Source organism: Ornithorhynchus anatinus, chromosome X1 (assembly GCF_004115215.2).
Source record: "Ornithorhynchus anatinus isolate Pmale09 chromosome X1, mOrnAna1.pri.v4, whole genome shotgun sequence".
NCBI classification, from domain to species: domain Eukaryota; kingdom Metazoa; phylum Chordata; class Mammalia; order Monotremata; family Ornithorhynchidae; genus Ornithorhynchus; species Ornithorhynchus anatinus.
This window is the reverse complement of record NC_041749.1, coordinates 43,026,604-43,040,295: the sequence shown is the minus strand read 5'-3', so window position 1 is coordinate 43,040,295 and position 13,692 is coordinate 43,026,604. Positions and strand designations below refer to the sequence as shown.

Here is a 13,692-nt window from a genome sequence, read left to right as displayed (position 1 = left end):
AAGAGCCAGGTGTGCAGGTTGGGTTTTTCCTTCTGTTTAGTCACTGTGAAGGACACCACCCCACTGAGCACTGTTTATGGCACCTCTGTAGAGTTGAAGCTGAACAGGCAGTGATCTCCCCTAAAGAGGCAAGGTAGATTCAACCAACAGTTAAAACCAAGAGCTCAGCTCTCCCATCCTCTAAAGCATGGAATGGTTCAGGAATTCTGGAGCTTGTCGCTCTCTGCATTCTCATCAATCCACCCTCGAGACTATGTATGATATCACTTGCACAGCAAAAGGAGCTCTGCGGTGTAGGGTATGGAAAAACAGTGTGTCTACTGAGGACTTGTATTCGTGTGTGTGTGTGTATACATACACATATGTACTTATAGGCAGAGATAGGGCAGATACTTCATCTTCCACCCCAAAACCCCCCACCTCACTTTCGCATCACAGTTGACTCCACCATCACCCTCTCTCTCTGTTGAGCCCTCAACCTAGGCATTATCCTCGGCACACCCTGTCTTTGGACTCACATATTCAGTCTGTCACCCAATCGTCTTAGCTCTTCCTCTCCATTTCCAGAATCCAGTCACACAAATAGTCACCATGTTAGCCCAGGCACTTTTCATATCCCAGCTTGGAACAGTTGCCTCAGCTTCCACACTGTCTCCCAACCTACAGTCTCTCCCATCTCCAGCCAGTACTTGAGTCTGTTTTCCAGATCACCTCACAAAAGTCATTTTCTCACTTCTTCCCAATCCTCAAAATCCCCCAATTGCTGCCATTCGTCTCTATTTCAAGAAGAAATTCCTGCTCATTTTGACGTCAAAGCACTCAATCAGTTCTACCTCCTATTTATCCTACTCCCTTCTCCCACTACATCCATGTTCATATCTTTATTCCTCCCAAGATAACTTCTTCCTTGAGTCTTTCTCGTCTCTCTTACTGCCAACATTTTGCTCTCACCTTTCTGCTGCCTAGAACTCCTTCCCCAACCTAATAATGGTCTAAGTAGAAGGGAGAGCAGGTTGGGGGCAGGAAATGTCTCTGTTTATTGTTGTGTTGTATGCTCCCAAGCACTTAGTACAGGGCTCTGCACAAAGTAAGCGCTCAATAAATATGATTGAACGAATTAATGAATATTGATTCCCTATTCTGCAGATGAAGGAACTGAGCCCCAGAGAAGTTAAGTGATTTGCCCAAGGTCACCCAGCCATTTCTGTTACATCACAGCTCTCCCATCTTCAAAAACCTTCTGAGGTCATCTCTCCTCCAGGAGGTCTTTCCCAAGTAATTTCTAATTTCTCCATCTTATACCTACCAACTGCCACTTCAGCTTTTCCTTGCCCTCTAAGCACTTACGTAACCACTTCCCTGGAGCACATATGTCCATGTATTACATACTCTATCCCTCCCTCCTTTCTGTAACATATTTTAGTGTGTGACCCTTGCTAGACTGTAACTCTCTGAAGGCAGGGCTCATCCTTAACTCCTTTGTGCTCTCCTAACTGCTTAGTACAGACTTGGCACTCAAATGCTGTTGAGTGATCATTGAGAGACCACAATTGTGCTCTTTCAGGCAGATCCTCGCTACCGCTCGCATAGCAAAATTTTGAAGAATTTGGGCTCCAGCTTCCCACCATAGCATTTCTCAGAGGTGATGTTTTGTTACAGGTTTTTGGACTCGTTTTTGGACTCGTCTCTCCTAACCTTGCCAGAGGCTTGTTGTCTCTTTCAATCCTTTTTTGGTCAGTTGTCCCCTCATGATGATACTTTTCTGTGGCTCCTTTATTAGAGTGATAATGAAATTGCAATTGAAGCACCCACAACAAGAGTCGTGAATGAGAGGGAAGCCCTGCAGGCATTGATGACGGATGGAGTCTCTCTTTGAAAATGGGGTTCAAGCCTTGGTGATGTAGTTCAGCGCCGAGAATCTGCACAAAGAAATTGATAGCTTAGCGTGGCACCATTCTCTTGCCCCCGGTGATGGTTTCCCCTGGTATACCCCATCCGATAAATGAGTTTGGGAGGTGGGGGGTGGCACATAGCAAAATGTACTCCAAGTTTTAGGTATACATCTGTTGATGGTCCAAGTGACCACAGCATAGTTCTGGTGATGTGACGTAGTTTAGGAAGGTGCAGACATTATTGTCCTTGTTAGCCAGCCTTTTTTCAGGTTTCTCTTTGGGTAAGCCCACCTCTCGGAACACTCTTTGGAGAGTTCTTTGGTCAGAAACCTGACCAGCTAATGCCATATCTCCAAATGGCAGAACCACAACTAGAATCCATCATCTCATATTCCCAATGATAATAGTAGTAATCTTTCCACCAGAACAGCAACAGGGTGATAATAGTGAAATTTCATTTGAAGAACCTGGAAATACTGCAAATATTCCCAGTTAGGTAAGAGAACTGTGAGAAAGACAGCATTCATACAGTGCAGGTCCATGTGGATTTTGTTTTTTAATGCTATTCAACTGCTTACTATGTGCCAGACACAGTTCTAAGTTCTGGGGTAGATACAAGGTAATCAGGTTGGGCAAAGTCCATGTCCCACGTGGGGATTACCATCTTAAATTGCATTCTCCAGATGAGGTAATTGAGGTACAAAGAAGTTAAGTAACTTCCCCAAGGTCACACAGCAGACAAGTGGTGGAGCCAGGATTAGAACCCAGTTTCTACTGACTTCCAGACCCATGCTCTATCCTCTAGGTCAAGCTGCTTCTCATAACTTTGAGGCTGATAGCAAAACAAAATGGAAGGGAGGATTAAATCAATTAATGTATTATGTGTTTGGGAGAGTTCAATAGAGATACAAGGGATTCATATGCTCAATAAGGTTTTTCATGCTCAATATGGGGCAGGGACCGTGTCCAGCCTGATTAGGCTGTAAGCCCGTGATTAGACTGTAAGCCCATCAATGGGCAGGAATTGTCTCTATCTGTTGCCGAATTGTACATTCTAAGCGCTTAGTACAGTGCTGTGCACATAGTAAGGGCTCAATAAATACTATTGAATGAATGATTACCTTGTTTCTAACCCTCTAGACAGTGCTGTGCACACAGTCAGCACTCGATAAACATGATTGATTAGCCCGGTGCTTAGGACAGTGCTTGGCATAAAGTATGTGCTTGACAAACCACAATCATTATTATTTTTAATCCTACCCCCAGTGAATTTGCTGTCTCACTGGTGAGACCATCACGAATTATCAGGAAAAGAGGAAAGTGCTTAACTAGTAGTATACCAACACTGTTATGTAAATTCTTCGGGTACTTGTCAGTGCAAAAAACTGAGCTAGTGGGCTATAAAACTAATCAGGGAAGGCCTCCTGGAGGAGGTGGGACTTCAGGAAGGCTTTGAAGATGGGAAAAGCTGTGGTCTGATGGTTTTGAAAGAGTAGAGGGTTCCAGGTAGGGAAACGGTCAAGGGCAAGTTGTAAGATGGGGGACAGACGAGAACCAAGTAAGGAAACCTGGAAAAAATGTCACAAAAGGAAAATAAGGAGAAGATACTTAGGAAGATTCAGGAAGGAGGGCTCTTTGTTAAACGCTGAAGGGGAAGAATTACAATTCTCATGTGAAGGATTGAAGGATTAAGATCTTAAAAAAAAATACAGCAAGATTCAGATGAAACTGAAGTTGATTTAAAAAAAAAGCGTTGGAATCCAGCAGATGAAAATATATGAAAATCGAAATATGTGAATAGATGTGGAGCAAATATTCTGTCAATCACTTAAGGAAAGCTTAACAATCTCCCTCTAGGCGGAGAAACGGACTAATTTCCCAAATACATTTAAATCAGGATCTTTATGCAAATAAAGATTTAAGTAAAGGTCATATAATCTCTATTACTCTCCAAGTCATTAATCCTTCATAAAACCCTCCTGAATACATATTATCAATTTTTTCTTGTGGAGAAGGGTAGGTCGAATTGTTGTTGTCACTTCCGAAGATGTTCTAGGAAAATGATATAGTGGCTTTTGCTGTTTCTCCGTCGTCATGCCCTTTGAGCAGAGGCTGAGGGTTGGGTTCTCTCTGACCCAAGCAGCTCATGACTGACCTCAAGGACATGGGATATCCCCCTCTAGACTGAATAGCTTGTTGTGGGGAGAGAATTTACTTACCAACTCGGATTGTCCTCCCAAGTGCCTAGTACAGTGCTCTGCTCAAAGTAAGCACTCAATAAATACCACTGAAGATAGTGGGACCCCCATGATTGTGATGTCACCCATGTTATGGTGACCTTGTGGACAATTTAGTAAAATTCTACCCCTATCTGCTCCAGCCCGATTCGCTTGTATTCATCCCAGCACTCAGTACAATGCCTGGCACCTAGTAAGTTCTTAACAAATACTGCAATTATTGTCATCATTATCATTGTTATTACATCTGAGGGTGCCCTTGAATAAGAATATTAGTTGTAGTATTTGTTAAGGCCTTGCTAGGTTCCAGGCACTGTACTCAGAGCCATGGTAGTTGCAAACAAATTGCATTTGCATCCCTGTCCCTGTCCCACGTGAGATGTTCAATCATGATTCCTGTATTACAGATGAGGTAACTGAGGCACAGAGAATTTTAGTGGCTTGCCCAAGGTCACACAGCAGGCAGGTGGCAGAGCTGGGATTAGAACCCAGGTCCTCTGACCCCCAGGCCAATGCTCTTTCCAGTAGATCACATTGCTCCTTGAACCTCCCTGAGCCTTTGATTCACTTGTTCAAAACCTTCCTAAATTCCCAGCTCCTCCAGTGATCCTTGCCTGATTAATTCCCAGGACCCAAATCACATAAGTGTGTCCCTGGGCAAGTCACTTAACTTCTCTGTGCCTCAGTTACCTCATCTGAAAAATTGGAATTAAGACTGGGAACGCCAGTCTTGCTTGCTTGTGTCCATCTCGGTACTTAGTACAGTGCCTGGCAGATAATAAGCTCCGAATGAATACCACCAATATCATGATTATTATTATAAACCCATTAGCTATTTTTGCTTTTTTCACTCAACACTCTCCCGGGGGCTCATCTGCCCAGCTGGTTTCAGCCACCACCTCTATGCTGTCGACTCCAAATGTATTTCTCTAGCTCCAAATTCTCACTCAACCTATAATCACTAGATTATAAACGCCTCGTGGGCAGGGATATTGTCTACCAATTCAGGTTAGTAGTGCTCTCAGCACAGTAAGCGCCCAGTAAATACCAACCATTGATCACTGTCTCCACTTGCCTTCAGGGCATCTTCACTTGGGTATCCAGTCTACACCTCAAACACTATCTCTAAAATGGATTTTTTTCCTCTTCCCTCCCCTCCCCACCCTAATCCCACACCTCCTGAATTTCCCAGCTCCATCGGTAACACCATCATTCCCCTCCTTGTCCCAGGAGACTACAGTTTTGGCCCCATTCCTCAAATCCTGGCTAGCTTTCAACTCTGACATTGCCGGTTGCTAAATCCTGTTGGTTTTCCCTTCCCATCATAATTATAATAAGAATTATGGTATTTAAATACTTAATATGCTCCAAGCACCCTTCTAAATGTTGGAGAGATACGAGATTATAAGTTTGGACACAATCTCTGTCCCACATGGAGCTTATAATCTAAGTAGGAGAGAGTAGGATTTAATCCTCATTTTACAGATGAGGAAACTGAGGCACAGTAAAATGACTTACCTAAGGTCACACAGCAGACAAGTGGTGGAATAGGGTTTAGATTACCCAAGGTCATTTCTATGTGCCCTTTCTTCTTCATCCAAAGAGACACGATCTTGGTACAGGCTTTAGTCATATCATGGCTAGGTTGTTTTATCTGCTTCTTCACTGGGTTTTCTGTCTCTGGTCTCTCCATTGATCTATTCTTCTTTACGCACCGCCGCATGGATCGTCTTCTGGCAGTGTTCTTCGGGGCACATCTCTCCATTCCTCAAAACCCTATAATGACTTCCCATTTGCCTCTGAATGAGGCAAGACCTGAACATGATCAGCTTCAAGATTCTCCACAAACACTTGCCATCTTATAAAACTGCTCTCTACACACACTACTCCCCAGCTTGCTCTCTGTATCCCTTCCAAGCAAACTGGCTTAACTGTTCCTGGCTCCCAGTGCTCATATTGTTCTCCCAGTTTGGAAATTCCTCCCTTCCCAAATCCTACAGGCTGCAAGCCTTCATAAAATCCCACCTCCAACAAGGATCGCCTGATGGACTCTCAATCCATATCGTATTCACTTGCATAATTGTCCCACTTTGCTGCATAATTTTTTCAGCCTCAAAGCAGAAGAGGTTAGTGGAAAGATTCTAGGCTATAAGATCTTTTTGGGCATAGAATATGTTTACCAACTCTATTGTACTCCCCCAAGCACTTAGTACAGTGATCTGCTAAGCGTGCAAATATCTTTGATTGATTTGATTATAAAAGAGCATGGGCCTGGCAGTCAGAAGACCCGAGTTCTAATCCCAGTTTTACCATTTTCCTGCTGGTTGACTTTGGGCAAATCACTTAACTTCTCTGTCCCTCAGTTTACTCATCTATAAAATGGGGATTCAGTACCTGTTCTCTCTCCCCCTTAGTCTGTGAACCCCATGTAGAACAGGGAATATCTCAAACTTGCCTATCTTGTTTCTATTCCAATGTTTAGTGCAGTTTGGCACATAGTGTTTGTTAAGCACTCACTGTTTTTATTATTATCATCATTATTGTATTGAGACAAAGAGGGCACTTGAGACTATCTCATGTAGTATTATATTATTATTAGTCTCCCAAGTGCTGCACACAGTAGACACGCAGTGAATCTTCCTGTCCTCCCTTTTCCTCTTCCTGCCCTGTAGTTCACATGTCTCAGCGAAGAATCTCCCTCCCCATTCGCCAACCTTATCTGCTGCTTTTGTGCATTATGGCCTTTCTCTTCCTAACCAGGTGTGTGCTGCTTTTGCTGCTTACAAAACTAATGGTTGATTTCCCCCTCAAAAATCTGGGCAGGAATTAAGTTATGGAGGTATTTTTGCGAGTAAATATGGTATTTATTCATACCTTCCTACATCATTAGGCATACATATGAGAAATTCTACAGTCTATTTAGATATCTCTAGTCGTAAATATTTTTATGTCTGTCTCCGTAAGAGTGTAAACTCCCTGCGGCAGGGAACACGTCACTACTTCGTGCTGTGCTTTCTGCCTAATAGCCTCATACTTAGACTGTGAGCCCCATGTGCGACAGGGTCTGTGGCCCACCTAAGTAACTTGTAACCTCCTCCAGCACTTAGTGTTTGACACATAGTAAGGCTTAAAAAAAAAGAGTAAGGTAGTCAGGAGTCCCACCCAAGAATAATAGCTCTGCTGTTACTGGCTTACTGTATGACTTTAGGCAAATCACTTAACCTGTCTGGGCCTCAGTTTCCTCATCTGTAAAATGGATGAGCTAGATTATGAACCCCAGATTGGGGCAGAGACCACGTCAGATCTCATTCACTCAATTGTATATATTGGGCACTTAGTGTGCAGAGCACCATACTAAGCACTTGGGAGGGTACACTGTAACAAGGTTGGTAGTCACATCCTCTGCCCACAGCGATCTTATAGTCTTTAGGGGTAGACAGATATTAATATGCAAAAATAAATTATGGATATGTACCTAAGTGCTGTGGGGTTGAGGTAGGGCTTAAAAAAAAAAAGGGAGCAAATCCAAGTAAAGGGTAATGAAGAAGGGAGTGGGAGAAAAATTATAATAATATAATTATGGTATCTTTTAAGGGCTTACTATGGGCCAGGTACTCTACCAAGCACTGAGGGGTGGATGCAAACAAATCCGGTTAGTCACGATCTCTGTCCTACTTGGGGCTCAGTCTCAAACCCCATTTTACAGTTGAGGTAACTGAGACTAAGAGAAGTGAAGTGACTTGCCCAAGGTCTCACAGTAGACAAGTATGAGGGCCTAGGGAAGGCCCCTTGGTGGAGATGTGCCTTCAGTAAGGCTTTGAAGATGAGGAAAGAGTAATTAGCTGTCAGATATGAAGAAGGGTAGTTCCAGGCCAGAGGCAGGATGTGGGCAAGAGGTCGGTGGTGAGGTAGACGAGATTGAGGTACAGTAGGGTGGCATTAGAGGAGCGGAGTGTGCGGGCTGGGTTGTAATAGGAGAGCAGCGAGGTGAGGAGCAGAGCGCAGGTTGATTTAGTACTTTCAGGCCTACGGTCGGGAGTTTCTGTTTGATGCGGAGGTGCGTGGGCAGCCACTGGAGGTTCTTGAGGAGTGGGGAAACACAGAATGAATATTTCTGTGGAAAAACGATCCGGACAGCCGAGGAAAGTATGGACTGGAGTAGGGACAGATAGGCTGGGATATGAGCAAGGAGGCTGATACAGTAATCAAGGCTGGTTAGAGTCAGTGAATGGATTAACGTGGCAGCGGTTTAGGTGGAAAGGAAAGAGCAGTTTTTAGTGATGTTGTGAAGGTCAAACTGACGTGACTTGATGGATTGAATATGTGTGTTGAATGAGAGAGAGGATTCAAGCATAAGTCCAAGGGAAAAGCGTGGCTCAGTGAAAAGAGCACTGGCTTGGGAGTCAGAGTTCATGGGTTCTAATCCCGGCTCCGTCACTTGTCCGCTGGGTGACTTCAGTTACCTCACCTGTAAAATGGGGATTAAGACTGAGAGCCCCACGGTCTTGTATCTCCCCCATCACTTAGAACAGTGCTTGGCCCATAGTAAGCGCTTAACAAATACCATCATCATCTTCGAGGCTTGTGAGACAGGAACGATCATGTGGTGCTAGCTACAGTGATGGGATTGTCAGGGAGAGGACAGAGTTTGGGTGGGAAGATAATTACCATTTGGGACGTGTTTAGCTTGAGGTGACAGGAGGACATCCAATTAGAGATGTCTTGAAGGCAGGGGGAAATGCGAGACTACAGAGAGGGAGAGAGATCAGTGCTGGAGATGTAGATTTGAGTGAATGAGCTCTACAAGGGAGTGGGTGTAGATGGAGAATAGAAGGGGACCCAGATCTGTACCTTGAGGGACCCCCACAGTTGGGTGGGTGGCAGAGAAGGAGCCCAAGAAAGAGACTGAGAATGGGTGGCCAGAGAAATAGGAGAACCAGAAAAGGACAGTTTCAGTGAAGCTGAGGTTGGGTGATGTTTTCAGGTGAAGGGTGAGGTTGATGGTGTTAAAGGCAGCCAAGAAGTCGAGGAGGATTAGGATGGAGTTTGGATGGAGAGGAAAGCGTGCATTTGTTGTGAAGACAGAATTTACAGGATTTGGTGACAGGTGAAATATCTGGGTTGAAGGAGATGAGTCGAACATAACGCCAAGGTTATGGACTTGTGAGTCAGGGGGGATGGTGGTGCTGTTTACAGTGTCAGAAAAGTCATGCATGGAGGAGGACAAGGTTGGGGGTAGAGATAGAGTTCTGTTTTTCCCATATTAAGTTTGAGATGTTGGCAGGACATTCAAGTAGAGATGTCCCGAAGGCAGGAGGAAATGTAAGACAGAGGAGGTGGAGAGAGATCAGGCTAGAGATGCGGATTTGGGAATCATCCACATAGAGGTGGTAGTTGAGGCCACGGGAGCGAATGAGTTCTCCAAGGGTATGGGTGCATTTGGAGAATAGAAAGAGATCCAGAACTGAGGCTCGAGGGACCCCCACAGTGTGGAGGCGAGAGGCAGAATAGGAGCCTGCAACAGAAAATTAACGGCCAGAGAGACAGGAGGAGAAACAGGAGAGGGCAGTGTCATTGAAGTTGAAGTTCAGTAATGTTTCCCGGAGAAGGGGGTGGGTGACAGTGTCAGAGAAAGCATAGAGGTCGAGGAGGATTAGGTTGGAGAAGAGGCCATTTGATATGGCAAGATGGAGATCACTGGTGATCTTTGAGAGGGAAGTTTCTGAAGTGTGGAGGGGGTCAAGGAGAGAATTGGAGGAGAGGAACTGGAGACGGCAGGTATAGACAACTAGCTCCTCTGCCGCCCACCTCCTCACCATCCCTCGGTCTCACCTATCCCGCCGTCGACCCCTGGGTCACGTCCTCCCGCGGTCCTGGAACGCCCTCCCTCCTCACCTCTGCCAAACTGATTCTCTTCCCCTCTTCAAAACCCTACTTAAAACTCACCTCCTCCAAGAGGCCTTCCCAGACTGAGCTCCTCCTCTCCCTCTATTCCCTCTACCACCCCCCCCTTCATCTCTCCTCATCTTAACCCTCTTTTCCCCCCATTTCCCTCTGCTCCTCCCCCTCTCCCTTCCCATCCCCTCAGCACTGTACTCGTCTGCTCAACTGTATATATTTTCATTATCCTATTTATTTGTTAATGAAATGTACATCGCCTTGATTCTATTTAGTTGCCATTGTTTTTACGAGATGTTCTTCCCCTTGACTCTATTGTCATTGTTCTTGTCTGTCTGTCTCCCCCGATTAGACCGTAAGCCCGTCAAATGGCAGGGACTGTCTCTGTTGCCGACTTGTTCATTCCAAGTGCTCAGTACAGTGCTCTGCACATAGTAAGCGCTCAATAAATGCTATTGAATGAATGAATGAGCTGTACGAGTTTGGAGACAAATGGTAGGAGGGAGCTATGGGGTCAAGGGAGGGGTTTCTTTAGGATAGGGGAGACATGAACATTTCTTTCATTCATCCTACCGTATTTATTGAGCACTTACTGTGTGCAGAGCACTGTACTAAGCGCTTGGAAAGTGCAATTCGGCAACAGATAGACAATTCCTACCCAACAACGGGCTAAAGTAGTGGGGGATAAACACTGGAGAGTGAACAGTTGACACTGGCATTCAGGGAGGGAAAAAGGTGGGGGCACATGCTTTGATAAGGTGTGAAGGGATGGGGTCAGATGTGAAGGGATGGGGTCAGATGCTTAGGTGGAGAGGGTGGATTTTGAGAGAAGGCAGGAGATGTCCTTTTGAGATACTGCTGGGAAAGATTGGGAGAGTTGAGGGGCAGGAGTAGGGAAGGACTGGAGAGGAACAGTGGAGATTTTAGGGAGATTATGCCTGTTGGTTTCAGTTTTCTCAAAGTACTTGACCAGCTTATCAGGGGTAAGGGATGAGGAGGCAGGGACAGGGGGTTTGAGGATGGAGCTTAACATCTGAAACGACAGGTGAGGGCAGTGGGCATGGGAGTCAATAAAAACGGAGACATAATGTTGCCAGGCAGAGGAGGTGACAGAGTTAAAGCAGGCAAGCATGAACTTGATGAGTTCGGCCTAATATCTGGATTTCCACCAGCAGCACTCTGCAGCTCATGCACAGGAGAAAAGGAAGTAGACTGTGGAGTTGATCCAGGGCTGTGGGTTAGTCGTATGAGATCAGTGAAGGGATGGGGAGAGAGTGCGTTGAGTTCAATAGAGAGGGTGGTGTTGAAATAATCAGTTTGGTGATCAAGCAAAGGTAGTTTGGAGAATAAAATGGGGCATTTGGTGAAGAATAGATAGGATTAAAAATTGAGGTCTTTGCAGGGTGGGAACAGGGCAGATTTGTAGGGAGTGAACATGTGTGTATTCCAGGGAGAGAAGGCAGGTGTGGAGGTTGGGGTTGGATGGAAGGATTTCAGAATTGGTGAAGGTGGAGATTGCACTAGAGATGATGAGATTGAGTGGGTGGGGTGGATCAGGAGATCACTGAAGTTAAGGAGTGGTGGAAAGTGTTTAAAGGAAGGGTTATGAGGAACATCCATATGGATAGTAACCTTGCATCAACTCCAGCAGTCTGCTTATAGCAAATGGAGAACAAATGCCAGAATTTGTTTTTATTATTTGTTTGCTAAAGCAGCGCACCCATCCAAAATAGGCTCACATTGTCAGAAGAATGTGCCCTAATTCCCTAATCATGCTCTAGCCCAAACACATATTGAAAACACACATTCTGGCAAAACTGGATGTCTTTGAAGAGACCCTAGTTCTTCTGCAACAAAGGCTAGAACATCACCAGATCCAGGAAATCTATTGCTGGAGAGAGTCCAAATAGAAGAGTTAATCAACGAGGTCTAGCAGAAACAGCACATCTGGACCCTGGGCCCAAGCTCGGCTACTGGCCGCCTGTGTAACATTGAGCAGATCTCTTAACCCCTCTGGGCCTCAGTTTCCTCATCTGTAAAATGAGGATTAAGATACTTGCTCTCTCCGCCCATTTGATTGTGAGCCCCATGTAGGCTAAGGGCTGAGTCTGAGCTGATTATCTTGGATCTATCCCCATGCTTTCCACATGCTTAAAATGCTTTATCCACATGCTTACTTCCACATAGTAAGTGCTTAAAAGATATCATGAGGAACTGAGATACCTGGACTGCCCAACAGTTTTCTTCTGTAGAACCTGGACTCAGTTATTGCTTTAGAAAATGTGTTCTGATTCCTCCCACCCACAGATTTTCACCTCTAAGACCACATACATCTCTTCTCTCTCTCCTCTCAGCATAACATTACTTGGTAGAAACATCATCTTACTCTGATGGGTGGACTTTATTAGCTGATATTTGTTTACTCTGTCCACATATGGGGTGGCTTAGTGAAAAGGGTAGGTTGCCTGCTTTTTGAGCTTGGGCAAGTCACTTAGCCTCTCTGTACCTCAGTTGACTCATCTGCAAAATGGGAATAAAATTTTCACTCTCTCAGTTCAAAGGGAAGGTTGTGACTGTTTCAAGGATGGCCCTGCTGGAAGTAGTGGTGAGGAACCCAGAGACTAGTTCCTCCCAGGAGTGATGGATGACTGCTGTTTTTGGTGGTTTTTAATTTTTTGTCTGAACCTAAGCCAGTTATTTCTGCATACTTGTTCCCTCGACCTCCCTGAACATCATCACCATTTACTGAATGTCTCTATATGGGCACTGTATTGGCGTCTCTTGTGTAAAATGAGAGAGGAGCGGTGCGGGTGGAGGCCAAGGCCATTGCCCGCTCGCAGCAGTCTGCGTCCCTCCCCAGCGCCCTGTCCCCCATGACAGCGTTGTCTGCCCTCAAAGGACCAGCCAGCCCAAAGGCAGCTCTGCCTCCAAGAGGTCCAGCCCCAGTCCACCAGCTTCCCACCCCTGGCCCAGCCAGGTTCAGAGGGGGGTCTTCGTCCTTCCCGGATCCTCCCCCTCCGGCTGTCCCCAGAGTGGGCCCCAGCACTGAGCTCACCGTAAACTACCACCCTGGCGTTCCGTCCAGTACCCACTCAGGTGATCCAGCCAGGCCCTTGTATCTGATCTTGGATTATCCTCATCCGGGGGCCTGCTGTCCCACCCACTGAGGGATCTTGCTGTTCAAGGTGTAATCTGGCCTCAGATGGCTCAGAGGGAAACAGCCCAGTTGAGCTGTGGGTCTGGTGTCCTGGCAGCCCCACCTCATGTCCACACATCAGTGGTCCTATGAATGCAGTCCAATAGACGTCCACCCCCATCTTTAAGCTGACATCCCTTTCCGCCCAGCTTTCCAGATGCCAGGTTGGCCACCCCGAGGAGTCATTTAATCAATTAATGGTATTTATTGGTATTTATTGAGCACTTTCTCCTTGCAGAGCACTGTACTGTGCATTTGGGAGAGTACAACAGAGTTGGCCATCCTTGCCCTCAAGGAGCCTACAGTGTAGAAGGGGAGGCAGACCCCTGTAATATAAATTACAGGTAGGGGAGACGGTAGACTGTAAAGATGTAAACAAAGTTTCGTGGGTTGGCTGAATATCAAAGGGCCTAGGGGACCCAAGTGTATAGGGGATTTAGAAAGGAGGGGAAATAGCATGGAGAGATCA

At 45.7% G+C, this 13,692-nt stretch overlaps 1 protein-coding gene and 1 long non-coding RNA gene across 3 annotated transcripts in view; one reads left to right on the top strand and one right to left on the bottom strand.

The window, feature by feature from the left end:
* FSTL4 (follistatin like 4) overlaps positions 1 to 13,692 on the top strand; it is a 661,388-nt gene that overhangs the window by 72,558 nt on the left and 575,138 nt on the right. The gene's annotated exons all lie outside the window — the stretch shown is intronic.
* LOC114806473 lies at positions 1,756 to 4,151 on the bottom strand. Its single transcript, XR_003754518.1, has 2 exons — positions 4,112 to 4,151; positions 1,756 to 1,919 (listed from the first exon to the last, which is right to left on the bottom strand). It is a non-coding gene; the product is annotated as an uncharacterized LOC114806473 (long non-coding RNA).